The 6651-nt window shown below is 41.8% G+C and overlaps 1 long non-coding RNA gene across 4 annotated transcripts; it reads right to left on the bottom strand.

Moving 5' to 3' along the window:
- Positions 1-723: 723 nt before the first annotated feature.
- Positions 724-4923, bottom strand: LOC125550746 (uncharacterized). Of its 4 annotated transcripts, none has more exons than XR_015600393.1 (4): positions 4514-4923; positions 2567-4444; positions 2300-2478; positions 724-1658 (listed from the first exon to the last, which is right to left on the bottom strand). It is a non-coding gene; the product is annotated as an uncharacterized LOC125550746 (long non-coding RNA). The 4 variants fall into 4 exon arrangements; XR_015600392.1 differs by having other exon boundaries at positions 725-1658; positions 2300-2487; XR_015600394.1 differs by having other exon boundaries at positions 725-1658; positions 2300-2462; positions 4514-4922.
- Positions 4924-6651: the final 1728 nt, after the last annotated feature.

Genomic DNA, 6651 nt, shown 5'->3' with positions numbered 1-6651 from the left:
CTAGCAAACCATTGTTTGGCTATGTTACCGTTTTGCTCAGCCCTTCTTATAGCGTTGTTAGTTGCAGGTGAAGATTGGAGCTTGTTCTGGGTTGGAACATGGATATTTTGTTGGGATATCACAATATCTCTTATTTAATTAATGCATCTATATACTTGGTAAGGGTGGAAGGCTCGGCCTTATGCCTGATGTTTTGTTGTACTCTTGCCGCCCTAGTTTCCGTCATATTGGTGTTATATTCCCGGATTTTCCGTTCCTTACACGGTTGGGTCATAATGGGAACCCCTTGACAGTTCGCCTTGAATAAAACTCTTCCAGCAATGCCCAACATTGGTTTTACCATCCGCCACCTAGCATTTTCTTTCCCTTGGGTTCTGCAAACTCAAGGGTCATCTTTATTTAAACCCCCGGGCCAGTGCTCCTCTGAGTGTTGGTCCACCTCGTCAGCCGCCGGTGGCCACCAGGGGCAACTCTGGGCTGGCCTACCGGAAGTTTGGACAATCTGAGTGTGCCCTGAGAATGAGATATGTGCAACTCCTATAGGGATTTGTCGGCACATTCGGGCGGTGTTGCTGGACTTGTTTTACCATTGTCGAGGATGTCTTGTAACCGGGGTGCCGATTCTGATCGGATTGTCTTGGGAGAAGGAATATCCTTCGTTGACCGCGAGAGCTTGTGATGGGCTAAGTTGGGACACCCATGCAGGGTTTTGAACTTTCGAAAGCCGAGCCCGCGGTTATGGGCAGATGGGAATTTGTTAATGTCCGGTTGTAGAAAACCTGAAGTTTATCTTAATTAAAATACATCAACCGCGTGTGTAGCCGTGATGGTCTCTTCTTGGCGGAGTCCGGGAAGTGAACACGGTGTTGGAGTTATGCTTGACGTAGGTTGTTCTAGGATCACTTCTTGATCATAGTTGTTCGACCGTGCTTTGCCTTCTCTTCTCGCTCTCATTTGCGTATGTTAGCCACCATATATGCTAGTCGCTTGCTGCAGCTCCACCTCATACCTTTTACCTTACCCATGAGCTTAAATAGCCTTGATCGCGAGGGTGTGAGATTGTTGAGTCCCCGTGACTCACAGATACTTCCAAAACCAGCTTGCAGGTGCCGATGATATCGTGTAGGTGACGCAACCAAGCTCAAGGAGGAGCTCAATGAAGATATTGTCCTTTGTGTTGTTTCATCTAGTTGATCAGTAGTGGAGCCCAGTTGGGGTCGATCGGGGATCTGTGTAGCATTTGGGGTAGTCTTCTTTTATTTTGGTTTCGTAGTCAGACCTTGACTGTATCTGGTTGATGTAATGCTTTATTCATATAATTGTGTGAAGTGGCGATTGTAAGCCAACTATGTATCTTTTCCCTTATGTATTACATGGGTTGTGTGAAGATTACCTCACTTGTGACATTGCTTTCAATGCGGTTATGCCTCTAAGTCGTGCTTCGACACGTGGGAGATATAGCCGCATCGAGGGCGTTACAGCATACTACAAATCTTCCATGATGCACTACTTTCCCATGGTTAATTGTCAGTCTTTTGAATTAATTGTCAGTCTTCGTTAGAAAAAACATCACATTACCAACAAAAGCTTCATCTTCCACCAAAAGAGCACATGTACCGTTGCCTTGCTAAAATGCTTCAGATTTGGTAACTTGATTGCTGCAATTACCACACATAACTGAAATAAACCACAATAGGACAGGCAAACTTAATTTCGGACGTCAAGTTAATAATCATGGAGAATTAGCATCTCTTTGAAGATTGTCCAGAGTGGAATCAAATCATATTTTGTTGTAGCTTAACACAAAACAAAACAAACACATTTTCTAAAAGCGTAATCTCGACAGTGAAAAACATCAAAAGAGCAATAGCCGTGCATACAGATTAATTAGTCCTAGCAAATCTATAACACCAGTATAGTTTTCAAATTAGTCATAGCAAATCTAGATTGACACTAAACCTTCTACTAACTATGTCAAACTAAACAGGAACTTTGCATTGTCTGGTCACCGCGTCTACAATCCGACATGATTGATTAATTAAGTTGGCAGATTTTTTTTATTTGAAAAGAGAGTTGGCAGATGATTTTAAACTGCAACAACAGATAATGTGTGTGGCATGCATGCACACCTAGCTAGCTTCTTGGTAATGGTCACCGACTAACAATCAAACGAAGACATGCACGGTGCTTAACCAATAATAATTCAGCAAATTACAAGTTAACTAAAGCATCAAATTAATTGACAGATTCTTGGTCATGGTCAATGACTAACAATCAAAACATCAAATTAATTAATTACCAGCATATGGATGCAGAGGCAGTTGGTTGTGGGGCCTTGGACCTTTGGACCCTGAGGCGGGCAAGGTTGTAGTTGGTCCTTCGGTCGTCAATCACCGGTACGGACCCAAGCACGCCCTAATGGCCGCCTCCGCCTCCCAAAACGTAACCTGCCAAACATCCATCTAGGCATAGCATCAACTAACAGGGCTGAATTAAACAAGAGAATTAACTACTGAACATGAATTGATGATGAGGGGAAGAGAGAATTGTTTGGGTGGGTACTCACGAATCCGCGGCCCTTGGATATGTCGGTGCCCTTGTTGGCGATGACGACGGCCTCGAGGATCTCGCCGAAGAGCTCGAACTGGTCGCGCACGCCCTCCTTGCTCATCTTCCACGCCAGGCCATCCACGAACACCTTCGCAGCCGCGTGTCATCGTTGCCCGCCGACGCCTGATGAGCCATGGACACCCTCTTCTCCTTCTTCTTCTGGCTCTGGGATCGGCCTGGTTTCTAGTGTAGCGCTTGGTTTCCGTCGACGTAGTGAATAGATCAGCGGCGTTCCAGGGATCCGGCGATCCCGTACGTGTACAAGATTCGGTGGCATCTTCTCTGTGAGGTCGTCGGCGGCGATCTCGTGCGTCCAAGGGATCGATAGGAGCGGTGTTTGTGCGGGTTGTTTTTTGAGGGTGCTTGCATGGGGTGGGGTGGGGTGGGGGACAAAAAACCAAAGAAAAAAATAGACGAAAGTGGTGGGACAAAAAAAATTCGTGAAGGCTATTCTACCAACTGAGACATTAGGGATAGAGATATTAGTGCATGATGCTAGAAAGCAAAGGATTCCATCTGTCAGAATTAGCATACACAACCAATACTTCATAAATTCATATGCTCAATCAATTATAACACAAAGTTACTTTCATTCAAGATGAAAAACTAACACAGGTGAATGCCCGTGCTACCATGAAACAACAAACTAAGACACTAATCAAAACATCATTTCAATTCACAATGTGAACGTCACATGCGACTTATGACTGTGTTGCGATAAAAATTGATAGTACAAATCAAGACGAACATATTTGTCATCATGAGTCAATCTATTTTTTTCTTTCTTGATTAGTTCATTAAATGAGATATTGATTAAAATATCTATGTCGTGTGCATGTGTCACAACATGTTGTGTAAAACATTGGAGTATTTCTCCTATTTTCTGTTCTCAACACCATCTCAGTATTTTTGTTTCAACCTGTTGTGCTCGGCCATACTTACCCCTAGGGACTCTTTTCCTCTCGTCTTCTCCTCTTTCCCGATGAAATCAAAGCATATGGTAAAACAATGTTAAAATCAAACATTTTCACACGTCTTTTGTGCAAGTACCTCAACTGTAACTAAGGGTGAGTTGCCAACAACATGTCTCTTACCTGTTTTCAGGTATAGCTAGTGCCTAGCAAGGAAAATGATTTCAGTTGGAAAAACATAACTGCTGCTGAAGTAGTAAGATATTTGTGACCAATCCGATCTACTTCTATGTATTTTATTAAGGAAGAAAATCTACACCGGTACCAACCAGAACGTAGGAACGAAACAGAAAACGAAAAAACTGTGTTGGTCATTGCCATCGCTGCAAGTGAATGAATACTAAAATATTCTCCAGCTCAATAGATACACCACCATACATGCATGCAATGCAAGCTACATAGTCATTATCATCTCTGAATTATGTTTAATTCACAAAAAGGATCTATTCACCATTTACTCATTAGAAAGGAGATACAAAACTTATGCGTAAAATATAATATGATGGAAAATTAGATGCCAGCAGTTTATTCAAACTTTGTACATTGCAAATTGTAAAAGAAAAAACTTTAGACAAAACCCTGCACGATTACCGGCTGGATATCATATAGAAATATATTCAGGATTCTAGAGCGGTGATTACTGATAGCACTAATGCTAGTGCAGAGAGAACTCACTTGTTGTGAGAAGAGGAAGAAGCTATGGCCAAAGGTTCATTGACATTTTCGTTGAACATGCTTCTCGAGCAGGTAAACACACACCGACATCTTCCCGTGGCTGGCAACGGCGTGTAGAGCCCTGGAGCCACCGTCCCTAGCTGCCTCCTTGATGCGGCCGTTCCTGCCATCGAGCGCCCTCGCCATGCCTGAAAAAAAATCGCCCAAATCAGAAACAAGGGCAAAAAAACAAACGCCCAAATCAGGATCTGGATGACCTGGACGCAGGGCGTCGTTGGAAGGCGCGGCGGCGAGCTCCATGACACGGCCATGGCGGCACCTGCATAGAGAAATGGCGTGCAGCACATAGGCATCACGTGTGGATACCTGCCTGCGGCGACGAGCTGCTGAGGGAGGGCACGTAGAGGACGCTCGATCAGCCAGCTGAGGAAGAGGCAAACACAATCACACATGTATCGATCGATCCATGAAAAACTTTGCTCGCTGCCTCGCTCGCCTCCTGGACTGCCCAGCCGCGGCGTTGCCCTTTGTATTAGGTGGATGGGGCGCTCGGCTGGGAAAAGGTAGGGAGGGAGGGCAAGGGGTGCGGGGCGGGGGCGGCGGCTGCTGGTGTAGAAGGGGATGAGCGCGGGCTAGCTAGGGATAATGGGAGCCGGGAGGGAGGTCCTGCGTAAGTTTTCACCTTTGGTCTTTTTTGGTTTTCTGTCGATAAAAATCGGCGAGTGGGGTTTTCGTACGAGGGGTGGATTGACGGGGGAGGGAGGCTGACGAAGGAAGGGACGACTTAGGTACTGCTTTATTAGGAGAAGAGATAAGCGCGTCTAGTGCGGGTTTGAAGAAGCTAAGTATGGAAGGGGATCCGTGGGAAAAATAAATAAAAGAGATAGGTGATCTGTTTAGAAGTTGATCCCATATATATGGTATTATTTCTAAATTCTTAGTTATCAAATTTTTACATGATTGAATTGAATCGACACCTACCAAAGCAAGCACGAATAAATGAAAAGAGTATCAGACGCGATTCGGTTTTAGTTGCGAAGAAGAAAAAAATTAAACTAGGGAGATGGTGGGAGGGGGATGAAAAAAAATAGCGAAAATAAACCGTGAATACTATTCACCAACTCAGACATTAGAAGTAGCGATATATACTTCGGAGAGAGGAGACAACTTTCAGAAGTCCCGTCGGAGAGAAGAGAAATATTTTTTTAATGAATCTAATCAAACTAAAATATTAATTTAATCCGAATCGGATGATTTTTGAAGGCTCTATGAATTAATATTTATAGATGAAAAAGAGGATTAAAGATTAAATGCTAGGTAATATAAAACTAAATATAGACGAAAAGAAAAGAGACAAAGAGGAAAGGTGTGCCATGGGGCTTCCGTCGGCCGGTCGCGCGTGTACACTGCGGCTCTAGTTTTTTTTATTCGGTCAACTGAAAAAGAAAAATGTTTATGAAAAAAACTGGGGAAAGAATATGGCCGGTTGGGCCTAGCCCAAGTAGGAGAGAAGAAAAATAAAATGGTGGGGCGCCCGATGCCACTATGCTGCGCACATGGGCGACTGTTAGGTCTAAGGGCACGCGCAGTTTTTGTTTTTTAAAGTAAAACAGAAAAAGAAAATTGAATAACGAAAATAAAAATAAAATTTTACATAGGCATATTATATATCAAATTTTTAGAAAAATATTTCCTAAATGATGAACATATTTTCAGTGGAAAATAAATTTCAAAAAATTTAAATAAAGCGAACAGTGCTACTGGTTCAAATAAAAACCAAATAAAAATGTTTTAAAATACCAAAATAACTTAAAATCTATTTCTCTCCATCTTTTTATTATAGGGAATCATTTTATCCTATTGACAATATATTTTATTTTTGGAGAAAAATAATTTGAATAAAAACCAAATAACTCCAAATTGAAAGTGGGTTTCAAAATAACTTCAAAGGGACCTTAAATTTGATTTATTTTAAACTTCCAACTCATATTTCATATAATTTGAAGAAGTCATTTTATCTTCTCTCATGAACATCATTGAGTTGCATAAAGTTTCTGAATTTGGAATATTTCCAAATGGAATTCAAACCTTTTCAAAAACCTTTTTTCATTTAATTAAATGGAAGAAGTCATATCATCTTCTCTCTAGGGTTTTGTGATGAAATGAAATTTGAATTCAAGGAGGTCATAAATGCAAGGTGAAAGTTTGGGAAGTCCTTTTATTCCCTCTCATTTAACTTTCAAAGTTTCAAATTTCACTCAATTTCACACAACCAACCACACCACAATCAAACAATCAATCAATCAAAACTATTTATTTAATATAACATTCCAAAATTTAGAAGTTTGAGATGTTACAAACCTACCACCCTTAAAATGAATCTCTCCCTCGAGAT

Source organism: Triticum urartu, chromosome 4A, assembly GCF_056163025.1.
Source record: "Triticum urartu cultivar PI428250 chromosome 4A, HENAU_Tu73, whole genome shotgun sequence".
Taxonomy (NCBI): Eukaryota; Viridiplantae; Streptophyta; class Magnoliopsida; order Poales; family Poaceae; genus Triticum; species Triticum urartu.
Note: the sequence above shows the minus strand (reverse complement) of the source record. Positions and strands in the feature narration are given on the sequence as shown.